Source organism: Myotis davidii, unplaced genomic scaffold (genome assembly GCF_000327345.1).
Source record: "Myotis davidii unplaced genomic scaffold, ASM32734v1 scaffold428, whole genome shotgun sequence".
In the NCBI taxonomy this organism is placed as follows: Eukaryota; Metazoa; Chordata; class Mammalia; order Chiroptera; family Vespertilionidae; genus Myotis; species Myotis davidii.
The window spans coordinates 902,003-916,898 of NW_006299834.1; the positions used below are offsets into that span (position 1 = coordinate 902,003).

The 14,896-nt window shown below is 57.8% G+C and overlaps 1 protein-coding gene across 1 annotated transcript in view; it reads left to right on the top strand.

The window, feature by feature from the left end:
• Positions 1–14,896, top strand: part of SCUBE1 (signal peptide, CUB domain and EGF like domain containing 1) — a 90,595-nt gene that overhangs the window by 24,094 nt on the left and 51,605 nt on the right. The gene's annotated exons all lie outside the window — the stretch shown is intronic.

Here is a 14,896-nt window from a genome sequence, read left to right on the forward strand (position 1 = left end):
ATTTATAACATCATTCGAGGGCTTATACAAAATTATCAGCTTAAAAATGCGCCTGCTATATTTAGTCAAACATTTAATTAACTCACCCCTAATGCCATGGCAGGGCCAGCCCAAATGATCCCTCGGGCCTCATCCAGCCCTCCGGAGCTCCTAGATGGCATTGAAGCCAAAGATCCTAGCATTCCTTCATTTAGTAAGGAAGCGCGTGAGCACCTGCCCAGGGCCATGCTCAGGGCCATGTCCGGGGCTGGGAGCCCACGGTTAGGAGATGGATGACGTTCCCAGTTCTGAAGAAGCAGAGGCAGCGTGTCCAGCTTCCAACCCTGGATCCATCGCTGACGGTGTAGCCTGGTCTCAGGATGCCCGTCTGTCGGGCGGGGCTAAGAGCCGTGCTTACTTGACAGGGCTGAGGCAGAGACCAGTGAGAGAAGCTCCGAGAGCTCAGACTGTAGTGCCTGGCAGGCAACAAGGTCTCAAGAGATGTGACATAGCTCATTATCACTCATCCCTACTATCAAAGTCAGGATGCTTTTTAAAGAAAACAGATGCATTTTCTGAGCTGGCAGAGATGCAGGCAGGAGCCTGGGCCCTGGCTGTGTGTGAAGCCCCTCTGCTGGGGACTCGGGTTCCACCCGGAGCTCCTGCCATGAGTCACGGCTCCCCGTCCCGGGTCAGAGAGCTCCCGTCCTCCTGCATTGATTTGTGCTCGTTCTTCGACATGGGGGTCACCTGGAATCAGGGCTTCTAGTCCCAGCTCAGCCACACACCCATTTTGTGACCTTGGACACGTCACCTCTTCCTCGGTTTTGTTCTCTGCAAAATGGGTGCGATCCCTCTCTGCTACGATCAGAGGTGGATGGAGGTGGATGAGCAGGTAGCCCAGAGGCTGCCGAGCGAGAGAGAAGAGAGAGGAGGATGTGGGGGACTCTGCCCAGCCCAGGAGCCCAGCTGCACATGTGGGAGGCAGTCACCGTGGACGCTCACACATCCCCTGGCGCAGCAGTCGCAGTCCTCCCTGTGCGGCCCGGCTGGCAGGATGAAAGGGCCTCCCCGCCAGGCCCTTTGAAGGCGCCCTCCCATCTGGGAGGACAGCTGGAGGCAATGTGCTGCTCCCTGAACCTCCATTTATTTGTCTTTATACTTCAACAGCTCACATACCTTTCTTGCTGGGGGGAAAAATGCCGACCGTTTTAATGTAAAACTAAACAGCTTCGGACAGCCATGTAGGTACGCCGTAAACACCAATACTTTTAAGGTAAACCCTAGAGGTTTCTCCCTGTTCTCTTTATTTACGCCCTCCCCACCCCCCTGACCCCCGTCTTGGCGCCCCCTCAGGTGATCTAAACACACTTGATCTGCAGGACAAGTGGGACTCCTGCCCACTCCTCCAGCTTCCAGCAGCTGTAATCAGGCGGAAATTCTTTGGCCTGAGAAAGAGAAACACTGGGTGCTTGTCCATCTTTATAAACATGCTTCCTTCTCTCAGGCACTGCAGAACCAGGGAGCTGATGGAACAGGGTGGAGGGAGGTGGGGGGAGGGGGGCTCAGGTGTGTCTCTGGCCGAGGCAGGCGGGGCGGTAGGGAGCTGCTGGCAGCAGGGCCAGGTGGGTGCCAGGTGTGTGTCTGGTGAAGGGCAGTGAGCCAAGGGTTTAGACTTGCTGGGGACCTTGGGAAATTCTCCGCCTCTCTGTGCCTCAGTTTCCCTGTCATATGTGAGGTAACGAATGGGGTTCAACCAATGGTTTTCTGATCCCGGGGGTTTTGTTTGCAGTAGCAGGACCTTTATTTCAAGGAAAGTCCTGGGAGGTAGTGCTGCTCTGGCTCGGGCTGAAATGGGAGGCAGGACTGGCAGGGATGAGAGCCCGGCTCTCCGTGGTGCCGGCCCCACCCCTGCGAGGTCCCAGGGTGCCAACAGCGCTGTTGGAATCCCCTTCCCCTCTAGCGTCTTGTGAATCGATGACTTGGCAGCAGGGCATGCCCTCAGCGCCAGTGCCCGAGCTCTTGGTCATGTTCCCCTGAGTCCCTGCCAGGTGCAGGCCCTGTCTGCCTCCCTCCTCTCAGAACTGGCATCTCCTACACATTGAGCATCTTTCATTTCACTAGACGTGCCACCCTTCCCTGCGCTGGAGTGTCCTCGCACCTGCTCTTCCTTCTGCCTGAATTGCCCTTCCCCGTGCTCTTTGTCAGCACTGTGGCTGACCCTGCTGGTTCCTCGGGACTCTGCTCAGGCTCAGCCCCTTGGGAAGCCTCCCTGGGCACACACCCTTCTCCTGGGCACCCACAGCCCCTGGCCTTCCGTCTGACTAAGCCCTGAGCTCCCCCGCTTGTCACTGGCCATCTGGGGGTGGATCTCCTCTACGTACTGGGGATCTCCTTGGTGGGGGGAGGGCCTCCGAAGTGACTTAGCTCTCTGTCCCTGGGCCCAGCACAGGCTCATCTGTGTGATAGAGGGATGGCAGGTTGCCGGGAAGGGGGCAGAATGTTCGATTCTGACCTAGAGCTGCACAACTTGACAGGTGAGAGCTCAGGCCGCCTTGGGCCGGGCGTCAGCGCTGGGAAGTGTCCTACAGCCGGCGGCTGACCACAGCGCCCGTGGCACTGAGGCTCGGGACCCTTATCTCCACGCCCAGCTCCTTCCAGCCTCTATTCTCGGTGGAAGGAGAGTGGGGACTCGGGAGACCGATGCATGAGCCTGGCTCCCAGCTCCCTTCTGGGCCAGCTCTCTGCTCTCACTTTTTCTCCTGAGATGTCCCTGGAGGGGGCAGAGGGGGTTCAGGGAGGTGGTCTGGGTGAGGAGAGCACAGGGCACCGTGGCATCGGGAGCGCTGGAGGCTTCCCTCTCTCCCGCTCTCCTTTGGGTTCAAGTCAGGGGCCACCTCCCCGATGAGCCTGCCTTCCCCTCGGTGGGACTGGGCTGAAATGTGTCACTCCCCCTGGTGCCTGCCCTACCTCTGCATAGAACAGGCCTCGATGTGGTGGCTCCGGGAAGAGGGCTCCTCTGTCCATAAACAGCATAGAGAAACACCCGCTGCAAAGGGCAGGCCAGGCCAGCAGACGCTTCTTCGTCTTTCTTGTTTGTAGTCCGTGTGCCAAGGACTTGGTCAGAACTCGGAGAAATAAACAAAAAGTAAGTGTCTTGTGAAGGCTCCTTAAAAATATCCTACGACCAGAGCATATGCCCCCAACCAGGACTGAGCCGGTGCCAAAGGGGCATGATGGACAAACAGGGCATCCGAGTCTCCAGGGCGGCACGCCCTCTGCCAACAAGCTGCTTATTTTGGAGCAGCCTGCGCCCTGGATGGCGTTTGGGGTCACCCTGGACGCGGCTGGGCCTGGCTGCGCCTGGACAAGTGCTGCAGTGACCCCCCTCCCAGCACCCGCAGGCCTGGCCCCGGCTGTTTGTCGTGGCCATCAGCCAGCCCCGTGCATCGCCTACCCAGCACCCTCCCTGCCACCCACCCACCTTGTCCCAGCCACATGCAGCTGGAGAGAAGCCGGCAGGCAGAGGTGCCTGCGCCCAGCTGCCAGGCCTTGTTTGTGGGAAGCGGGTAGCCTTGGTCTGGGGTCTTTAGCAACCTCCTAGGTGCTACCTCAAAGGTGGGAGAGGGCCCCACAGGCCAGTGGAGGCTCCTCATCCCGGCAGCTGGCGCTGGGACCTGGGCTCTCCCATCCCTCTAGCCTCGCCTTCCCTCCGTCTGAACATGAAGCCTGTCCCCGCACCGCAGGCCCCTGTGCTCCCCCTGCCTGGCGAGCCGCCGGTCCCAGGCCTCAGGTTTGCCCTTCTGCCCCTCTTCCCTGCCTCCGGGGCAGGGGCACTTGCTCCCCACCCGCACGTGAGACCAGCCAGGCCCAGCACTAATCTCGCAGAGTTGAACAGTTCTGTTTACTTACCCATCTCCCCGGAAACGCTCAGAGAAATCAATATCGAAGAGACAATAATGCCCTCACTAGCCCGCCAGCCAGGAGGCCCCGCTTTCCTAACCTGCGCTCTGTCCAGTGGTCTGTGTGCAGCCCTGACTGTGCGCGGTGGCGATGGCGCACTGGGTCTGTGTGCAGCCCTGACTGTGCGGTGGCGATGGTGCACTGGGTCTGTGTGCAGCCCTGACCGTGCACGGTGGCGATGGTGCACTGGGTCTGTGTGCAGCCCTGACCGTGCACGGTGGCGATGGTGCACTGGGTCTGTGTGCAGCCCTGACCGTGCACGGTGGCGATGGTGCACTGGGTCTGTGTGCAGCCCTGACCGTGCACGGTGGCGATGGTGCACTGGGTCTGTGTGCAGCCCTGACCGTGCACGGTGGCGATGGTGCACTGGGTCTGTGTGCAGCCCTGACCGTGCACGGTGGCGATGGTGCACTGGGTCTGTGTGCAGCCCTGACTGCGCGGTGGCGATGGTGCACTGGGTTTGTGTGCAGCCCTGACTGTGCGGTGGCGATGGTGCACTGGGTCTGTGTGCAGCCCTGACTGTGCAGTGGCGATGGTGCACTGGGTCTGTGTACAGCCCTGACTGTGCAGTGGCGATGGTGCACTGGGTCTGTGTGCAGCCCTGACTGCGCGGTGGCGATGGTGCACTGGGTCTGTGTGCTGCTTCCTGGGCTCTGTGAGACTCACCTCACTGCTGGGCACAGTCATGGAGCCGAGACATGGGACCGAAGCACAGCCCAGGATGTGGAAAACCTGGCAGCTCCCGCTGGCTCCCGCCCCTCCTTTAACAGCTGCTAGGGCCCCATCTGCTGCTCCAGCCTCGCCACACACACACACACACACACACACACTCATGCATGCACACACACACGTACGTACACACACACATACTGCATCCCACCACCAACACCTTTCCCTTCACTGATCCCATGTTGCTTAGAGAAAGGCTGCCCAGCTGCCCCGTGTGTCCTCTGACCCTCTCACAGGGCCCACTCTTCTGTTCCTGCCGACCTCTGACCCCAGGCAGTAGTTACCTCTGTTGGTCTCACTGCCTCTCTCCTCCTGGCAGCTCCCTCGGGGCGGCCTTGACGTTGTGCTCACTACTTATCCCCAGCACTGTGTGCGGGGCCTTGCGTCCTGTTGGGTGAGTGAAGGAATGACTGAGTGAATGGATGTTTTTGGAGGAAGGTGTGGGCATAAGAAAGATGGTTTCAGATGAGGCAGCTGCACAGGCAAGCACACTCTGGGGGAGATCAGATTGAGGGCGTCCAGTGGGGAGTGACGAGAAGTGAAAAGCTGTCTGAAGGAAATGATCCCTCCCGTGTACAGGGCTGTGGCTGCCCCGTGTACCGCCCAGGGTGAAGTAGAGACAAGTGCACATGGTAGGGCAGGGCCACCAGCCAGCTGGACGGGCAGCAGGTGGGAAGGGTGGTCGGGAGCGAGTCCCAGCACAGACCAGGCACCAACTCAGCTTTCAGAGAGGAGGGGTGGGAAGGCAGGTCGGAGTGGCTCGTTACCCCGGGAGCACCAGCCCATAGATCCTCATGATTGTGGTTGTAGCTAAACTGTCGAAGTGTCGATCCTTGTTTTGTTTTTCAAAATTCCTTGTAAATTCTAATTTTAAAATAATAAAACTGTTTTGAACAAGTGACGGAGCTATGCGAGGCTCTGAGGAGAGGCATGCCCTGGGAAGGGAGTGGCCACACACGGGCTGGAAGGGTGAGGTGGGCCGTGGGAGGCATGGCGGTCCTCCCAGTGCTTCAGCCAAGCTGTAACCCCTTTTCCACAAAGCTCCCTGCTGCCCACACTCAGCCCGCCCAAGGGTATTTTTTCCGTTGATTTTTAGAGAGAGTGGAAGGGAGAGAAGAAGGGGGATGAGAGAGAGAGAGAAACATCGAAGTGAGAGAGATACATCAATTGGTTGCCTCCCGCACGGTGCCGGTGCCAGGGATCAAACCTGCAACCCAGGTGTGTGCCTTTGACTGGGAGTTGAACCGGTGGTGCGCAGGGCAGCGCTCTAACCATTGAGCAACCAGCCAGGGCTGTCTGCTGCCTTCTTACATGTGTAGGCTCTGTTAGTACAAGATCATTTCTCAGCCCTGTTGTGGCCGCATGAGCCACCCAGGGCCTGTTAACAGGGATTGCAGAGCGGGGGGAGGAACAGGCCAGTTCCCAGCAGCCCTGAGTAAGGAGCCATCACAGGCCAGGGGTGTGCTGGGTGCCTCACACACAGGAACTCCCAGGTGGGACTGGTGTGCATGCGGTGGTGCTGGTGGGAAGGAGGAGAGAGTGGGTCCCTGGGAAGCACCACAGGACCCAGGCCAGTGGAAAGGCCTAGGCCAGGGGCGGGCAAACTTTTTGACTCGAGGGCCACAATGGGTTCTTAAACTGGACCGGAGGGCCAGAACGAAAGCATGGATGGAGTGTTTGTGTGAACTAATACAAATTCAAAGTAAACATCATTACACAAAAGGGTACGGTCTTTTTTTTTTTTTTTTTTATTCATTTCAAACAGGCCGGGTCCAGCCCACGGGCTGTAGTTTGCCCAGGGCTGACCTAGAAGCTGGGGGTGAAGGGTGGTGGGGGTGGAGGGAAAGTTTTACTCATTTCAAACGGGCCGGATCCAGCTCGCGGGCCATAGTTTGCCCACGGCTGGCCTAGGCTTATATTCAGCCGTTTAGAAGGTGGAAGAAAATGCTGAATTGAATCGGGAAGAATGATGCCCAGAGGTTCTAATTCCAGGGCATCCTCCCCGAGGCTGGGAAGTGGATGCTAGGAGTGTCACTTGACCTGGCTGGAGTCGGGTGAGGGGCTGGCCGGAGGCCCGTGCCAGCCGGGGCAGCGAGGGCGGCTCCTCGGCCCTCCTGGGCTCCATGGAGCTCCTCCCAGGCAGTGGGTCGCCCTGCCCACCCCACCAGCGGGCCCTGGGAAGAAACGGCAGGCAGCTGGGCCTGGTTTATTTCAGAGGCTGCTCATTAAGAATCCTGTCAGAGCACTTCCCTTCTTTTCTTAGAGCTTCTTGCTTTGGTTCCAAGATTTGTTTGTTTGCTTTTCCTCCCTCCCCTCTCTCCAGTCCTCCGTTCTATCCCCATCAAAAGAAATTTGTAACAGCGTCAGCGCCTCCCACAGATGTCCCACCAGGATTCACTCACAGCTGTGCTGTCAGGCCCCAGTTCCCATCCTGGCGCTCACTGTCCTATTGGTGATGAGGGCAGGCCTTCCCAAGGCCACGGGTGAGAGTGCCCCCACTGGAGAGATGAAAAGAGGGGCTGGGCTGGCTGTAAGTGGCAGGGACAGAGGTCAGCGAAGTGTCATTGGGGAGGTCACCTGCTGTCTCCAAACCCCTACCTCTTCACCTGCTTCCTGAAGCGCTGCCCAGGTCAACGCTTTTCTTCAGCGGGAGGCTGTGCTCCTTGTACCGGGACAGGCGCTGACAACGCGGGAGGAGGCTGTGGGCTTTGCTGACAGACCGAGAGCCCCTGTGTGGTCCACTGGGCACCGCAGCGCCCAGGGTGGCGGTGTTGGAGGGCACCTGCTCCCCCCCTCCTGACCGCTCCCCACACTTCCCCTGGGTGGGTCTGTGGTCACCCCACGATGGGGCTCACCCCAGGAAAGGCGAGGCAGCAAATCAATGAGCATAGCTCTTCTCTGACCAGCCCTCACTGGCCCCTGATGGGCCCATGGCCTCTGCTGCCCGAGACCCACCCGCCCTTGCTCCCAGCTCTCATCTCAGTTGCCTTCCTGCCTGGATCCTGGAGCTCCAGGGCCTCACGGGCAGCCCCTCCTGGCCCACGCCGCTCCTCCCTGATGGGATAGGCCAAGAGCAGGATCCCGGGGCCACAGCCGCGCCCCTGCCATGTTTTGTAGTTCTGTCAGCCACTCGGTCCATAAACACGGATTGTGTGCCCCATGCACTGTTTAAGCCCTGGGCTTCCACGACACACAGGGACTCTGCGTTTTCCGGGAGATCCCAGGGGGTGAAAGTGCCCGGTCCATGGCAGGCAATGTGATGGAGCGACTTGTCCGCTGCTTTAGGCTGCTGGTCAGGGCGAGCATCTCTGAGGAGGTGACAGCTCAGGGCTGAGTGAGGGAAGCCACGCCAAGATCAGGAAAGAACATTCCATGCCGGGGTCCAACCCCAACAGGTCCAGGGGTCCCCAAAGGTGTGGACGGAGTCAGTGAAGAAGGAAGGACACGGAGACAGCGTTCAGTTGATCAGCAGCGTTGCCAGGATCTCTAGCCACAATCTCTAGCCAAGTTCTGTCCCCATGTTCTCTTGCTAGGTTCTCCGGCCAGGTTCTGTAGCCAGGTTCTGTCTCTCGGTTCTGTCTCTAGGTTCTGTGTGTAGGTTCTGTCTCTCGGTCCTGTGTCTAGGTTCTGTGGCCTGTTGTCTTGTTACATCTGTATTTATACCAGTTATTTACAGTCCTATCAATCTCTATTCCAAAGGTTAGGGCGTTTCTTATCTCCATTCCAGGGAGTAAAGATTATGTAGCTTAAGCATGATTGTTCATAGTTAAAGTGATTAATTACCGGCCTGGCACTTAGTTAAGGGGTTTTATTCCCTCCCTAACTTCAGGGGAAAATCCCTACCTGGGGAAACAACCTTTCTCAGAGAGGTGACCTTGGTTAAAACACAGCGCCAAGAAGGTGAGCAAACATATTAAGAACAGTATGCCATATATGCCAGGTCCCTTGAAACAGCAAGGATGGACCGGCTCCCGGCAATTCCAGTCGGAGGAATGGAGGTGCAAAGGCCCCGCCCGAGGTGGGAACCAGACCGCTGTGGTGAGAGGACAGCGCGAACACAGGCAGTGTGCTGTGTCGGGGAGCGGAAGGCGGCTGGAGGGGGGTGTAGCAGATCGTCCCTGGGGCCTGGTGGGCAGGAGGGGAGTGAGGAAGCCTTTGGCTCGGGCGGGGCGAGCACAGCTGGCTGACACTGGGAGTCACTGCATGGAGCGCGATGGGAGTGGAGGAGGGAGGCCGTGGGAGGTCACCGGTGACCCCAACAGAAAGGAGGTCCCCGGGTGCGGGTGAGGCACATCCTCCTCTGGGGTTGTTTGAGGGGGAGCTGCTGGACCAGCTGCTGAGGGAGAGGATGTGGGGAGTTGGGGAGGGAGGTGTCCAGGATGGCCGGCCACCAAGCGTTTTGGCTGAAGCAACTGCGGGCCGTACCGCCATTGGCTGAGGGGGGAGGGGGGACCAGACTGCTTTGTTCTGTGCGGATATGTTAGGTCTGTCCTGCCTGTGGAACATCCCCGTGCGGTGCCGGGCAGCCACTGCTGTCTGAGTGTGGAGCAGCTCGGCAGGCCGCCTCGAGGTCTGCGCACCATTGGTGGCTCATTAAGCCGTGGCCCAGTGGCATCTCCTGGGGCCAGAGCCCGACAGGAGCCCGGCCTCGCCAGCCTGGCCCCCACGGTGTCTGAGCTCCTAGGCAGAGCGCTGCCTGAGGCCGCTTTCCAGGACGTAGGGTCAGGGTTGCAGAGTGGGAGAAAGTGCTCCTGCCAGCCATGCACCTGGCAAAGCCTAGTGTCTGGGCTGCACAAGGGACTCTTACAGCCCAACAGTAAGAAGACGAAGATCCCAGTCTTACTAGTAAAATGGGCAAAGGATTTGAATAGACATTTCTCCAGAGAATGTACATGAATGGACAACGAGCACATGAAAAGATGCTCCATATCGTTAGTTGGAGAAATGCAAATCGAAACCATATGAGATACCACTTCACACCCACTGGGATGGTTATAATCTTATTAAAACACAAACAATGGGAAATACTGAGTGTCAGGGAGGATGTGGAGAAATTGGAAACCTCTTCTCCTTTGTTGGTGGGACAATAAAATGGTGTGTGGCCACTTTGGGACAGTTTGACAGCCCCCCAAACTTAAACATAGAATTACCATGTGGCCCAACAGTGTCACCCCTAGTGTATACCAAGAGAATTGAAACGCAGTCCCAGGAACACAGGAGCAGTGGTCACAGCAGCATCTGTCGTAACAGCTGGAGTGGGAGCAGCCCAGCTGGTGAGTGGATAAGCTGGCCTGTCCGTACATGGGGAATAGCATCCAGGCATGAAAAGGGAGGAGGCGCTGTCACGTGCTCCAACACGGACGAACCTGAGAGAAATCAGACAGAAAAGGCCCCATTCTGTACGGCGCCATACTTCATATGAAATGTCCAAAACAGGCAAATAGATAGAAAGTAGACTGTTGGGTGCCAGGGGCTGGGGGAGGGGAGAAGTGGGACTGACAGTGGGTTCAGGGCTTCCTTTGAGGGTGATGGAATGTTCTGGAATTAGATGACGGAGATGTTTGCACAACCTTGTGAATTTGCTAAAAACCACTGAAATAGACCCTTGAAGAAAGTGAATTTTATTAAAGAGAGAGATCTCAACAAGAATAAGTGGTTGTGGAGGTAGAAGAGGTAGCACGCGCAGAGCGTGAGAGGGCAGGCTCGTCACACATGCGTGGCTCTGTGTCCAGCTCTGGACCCCTGTGAGGCACCTATGAGCTGGCCCCCGGGAGAGGGACGTGGTGGAGAGCAGGCCAGACCTGGAAAGAGAGATCTTCCAGGGGCTGCAGACCGCAGGCTGTGTGAGACTGAGCGTCCCCTGTGGATGCGGCTCGTTGTCACTCTGCCCCCAGCGGGTGCGCACCTGGATTCCCTGAGGCATTGTGGCGGCCTTGTGGGCAGTCGCTAACACTCATCCGTGGTATGTGCGTGCCAGGCACTGCGCCAAGTGCTTTACCTCCGCTATTTTCTTTACTTCTCAAAACAACTTCAGCCCAGCCAGTGTGACTCAGTGGTTGAGCATCAACCCATGAACCAAGAGGTCACCAGTTCAATTCCCAGTCAGGGCGCATACCCAGGTTGTGGGTTCAATTGCCAGTGGCGGGGCGTGCGGGAGGCAGCTGATCAGTGTCTCTCTCATCAATGTTTCTATCTCTCTCCCTCTCCCTTCTCTCTCTAAAAATAATAAAAACATTTTTGAAAAGCACAATTTCAGGTTTCTATTACCCCTGTTTTATAGAGAAGGAGACCAAAGCCCAAAATGGGTAAGGGACCTGCTCAGGGTCACACAGCAAGCACTCACTGAATCTTGTACCCCAGCTGCTGTGACTTGAGGGGTAGGTAGCTGTCACAGGGAGGCCTCATGCAGATCACTGTAAGGAGGAGCTCAGCAGCCAGCTCCTAGTCCTTAGAGATGTTCGATGCTGCTCAGCCATCGCTGGGGGGCCTGTGGCAGCAGCTGAGATTGAAGGTGGCCTGGATGAGGGGTGGGGTGACCAGACCTTGGGGCCGGCAGACTTCAACAGAGCGCTGGCTCCCCGGGGTGGCTCTTGGTATGTGGATGTGAGTGGGGCTTGCTGTTTCTGGAAAGCTGGCCCACCATTCATGTACCTCATCCTACCAGCCTTGAGCTTGGACTCCGGCCCAGCCCGAGGGGCTGTGTCAGATCAGGGCTACAGCAGGAACCCCGGTGACTTCCACACACAGTGACCTGCTGGGGAGTCAGGAGCCCAGAGAAGGCCCAGCTGATGACCAGACCAGGAAGTAGGCAGCTCCCAGGAGACCCAGCCATACCTTGCTCCCGCCTGTGCCAGGACCTCTGACAGCTCGGGGAGTGTCCTGGGTCTGCAGAACCCAGGCCCCGGAGCTCTGAGACCCATGTGCATTTTCCCCCAAATCTACTCCATCTGGTTCTCATTTATTTACACTTAAGTCATCAAATGCAATTTTGCAAGCGCCGCTCAATAGCCAAGAGGCTTTTCTGCCTAAGCCTCCCTCTGAAAGGAGCCGGGCCTCAGCCCCAGGGACCAGGAGGCAGCTCTCGGGGTTGGAGGTTGAATTCAGCCCGGTGCCTCCGCCTCTGCCCCTGGGCCCATCATGGGAGCTGGGATGCCAGAGCCAAGCACAGAGCCTGACACACAGTAGACTCTTCGTAGCCAGGAGAACATGGGTGGGGTCCAGGCAGAACACAGCGTCTCTGTTTCAAATCGTGAAAGGTCCGTGGGAAACACAAAGCAGCCGAAGCTGGGTCCAGAAGTAATTTTCAGTTATTATAAATAACTCAAACCTGGATTCTTGGCCCAAAGTAGGACCAACAGCCCCAGCAGCCAGCTATTAATAAAAACAAACACCAGCACCTCGGGCCAGAAAGCAAGCCTCCTGGGCAAACCACAGGCTGCCGCACAGGCCTTTCGGAAGCACCGCAGCCTGCAGCCCTCGGGTCGGCTCTGGAGACCCTGCTTGCTGGGAACCAGCCACCCCTGACACAGCCCTGCAGGGGCTGGTGGGGTCTGGCGGCCAGTTTCCATGCAGGGGGGCACACTGAGCAGAGTGGGGAGGAGTCCCAGCTGAGGGCCGCATGCCCCACCCCAGCATCAGACCTGTGCTCACACAGGGCACTGCAGGGGGTGGTGGGGAACCCTGGCCCTAGGGCAGTGATGGCGAACCTTCTGAGCTCGGTGTGTCAGCATTTTGAAAAACTCTAACTTAACTCTGGTGCCGTGTCACATATAGAAATTTTTTAATATTTACAACCATAGTAAAACAAAGATTTATCTTTTTGATATTTACTTTATATATTTAAATGCCATTTAACAAAGAAAAATCAACCCAAAAAATGAGTTCACATGTCATCACTGCCTTAGAGTCATCACCGTGGCCACTGGGATTGGGAGGGAGAGACTGGAGCAGGGTCCAAGAGAAGCGTGTAGACCAGTGGTTCTTAACCTTCCTAACGCCGCGACCCTTTAATACAGTTCCTCATGTTGTGGTGACCCCCAGTTTCATTGTTACAAATTGATCATTAAAGCATAGTGATTAATCACAAAAACAATATGTGATGATATATGTGTTTTCCAATGGTCTTAGGTGACCCCTGTGAAAGGGTTGTTCGGCCCCCAAAGGGGTCGCGACCCACAGTTTGAGAACCGCTGATGTAGACTGTGGCTGGAGGGAGAGGCCTCAGCCCCAGCCAGGGCTATGCCAGGGCGTGGAGGTGAGACTGATGGGGACTGCGGGAGGGAAAATCAGGAGCCTTGTGGCTGCTTGCATATGGGAGGGCCAGGGGGAGGGGCTTCACAGACCGCTGGTCCTCAGGCCTGGGTGGGAGCAGAGCAGAGCTGGAGCCAGGTCCCTCTTTTGTCCTCCTGGGCGCCCTAGTCTCCCTTTCTCCCCCCACCTCCCGTCCTGCCTGGCCGGGCTGAATGAACGCGTGCTCACTGGGCCTGGGCCCTGGGCCTCGGCCTGGGCAGCAGCCCGCAGGAGCATAGGCCGTCTGCCTTTCATCGCAGACGAAACCAAATGATCTGTTTCTGAAGGTCTCCCAGCTCCACCAGCCGAGGGCCCCCCGAGTCAGGAACCAGCCACAGTTCAGCTTTCTCTGCCTTCCGAGCACCCTTGTCTGCACTCACCACCACCACCACCACCACCACCACCACCACCACCACTGGCCGTCAGTCCTGGTGGCACAGAGATGCATTTGTGGGTTCAGGGAGGGAGCACATTTACCCAGGGAGGCTGTGGGCAGGGGGTGACCTGGCCGGTCCAGGCAGAGCCCACGCAGGACCCTTACAGAGCAGGGGTCTTCGGGTGCCTTGCTCCTCATTGCGTCCTTCCCTTCTTTTGTTGCCAGTTAAAAAGGCCTCCTGAGAGGAGCCTCCTAGAGTCTGCCCAGGACCCATGGGGCCTCCTTTCTACTTTGTAGATAAGTCCCTGTGCCAAGGAGCTCTGTGCCTTCTGGGAACACTCAGCTGTGGCCGTAAATAAAGATAACGGACTTTGAGCTGCCAGCAGGGCTCAGAGGAGAGCTTTCCTCACCCCAGCTGAGCCCGCCCAGGGATCATGGCTCATGGAGGAAACAGGCGTGCTCAGTGCACACAGTGGGGGAGCTGTGGAGAGCCCTGACTGAGCCCCGAGTCCCCAGAAGGAACCGGGACCGTGCTGTGCTCCAGTGCACTGGCCGTGTGTGGTAGTGAGCTCCCTGTCCCTGCTGTGTGCACACACATGTGCAGTTCAGTTCCTCCTGCTGACCTCTGAGCACCCACTCAGCCTGACCCCCCTGTTGGGTGCGGAATAGAAAGGAGACTCAGGTCTGTGCTCAGGAGCTGGACAGCGGGTCTGAGGCCTGCCTCCCCTCTGACAGCTGGTGGCTCCGGCTCTCGGGGCCCCAGTGCCCTCATCTGTGCAGGGGGGTCGGTAGCGCAGCCTGTCCCCCTGGGTTGCTGCAGGGCCCACTGAGTTGATGCTCGCGAGGCCCCATTCCTGACCCATCCGAACGCTCGGGGAATGCTGGCTTCGCGTTGTGACTCACAGGCTGACCAGGACACGTGCCTGGTTAGAACCGTTCATGGCGGGGGCAGACCCCAGAAGCAGACACCACCGGGTGTCGGGGGAAGATGCCCCAGCAAGGCCACACTGGCCCTGGGCCTTTAGGAGCCGCCAGGAAGACTTGGTTGAGTAGAAAAGGGTTTTGGAATAATGCCTCTCCGTCCTTCCCCGCTTCCCACCGTCGGCTCCTCTCAGCACGAGCCCCCTTGGCCACTGGAGTTCAGAGCTCGCCCTCCGCACGCTGACCTCTGAGCTCGCCGAGGAGGAGTGACCGCCGGCCTCGCAGTCAGCCTCACAGTGGGGAAGTGGTCGGTTTCCCGGATCCCGAGGGGGTCCAGCTGACAGCTCAGTACAGCCCACTCTGCAGATCCCTTACCTGCTTCCAGGAGTAAAAGATGCCCGTGTTTAAAAGAACCATGTATAAAGCTCCATGCAGAGGGAGCGTGCATGAATGTGAGTGTGTGTGTGTGTGTGTGCGCGCGCGCGCACGCACGCGTGTGCGCATGCTGGGGGTTGGGGTATTGCCTAGACACAGCCAGTAGCATGTTGCCATTGTGGTTTCATATATTTGCCTGTTACAGTGACAATACAGACATGGCACATTAAGGTTTAAGAAGCCCTTCTTTCATTAAACAAACTG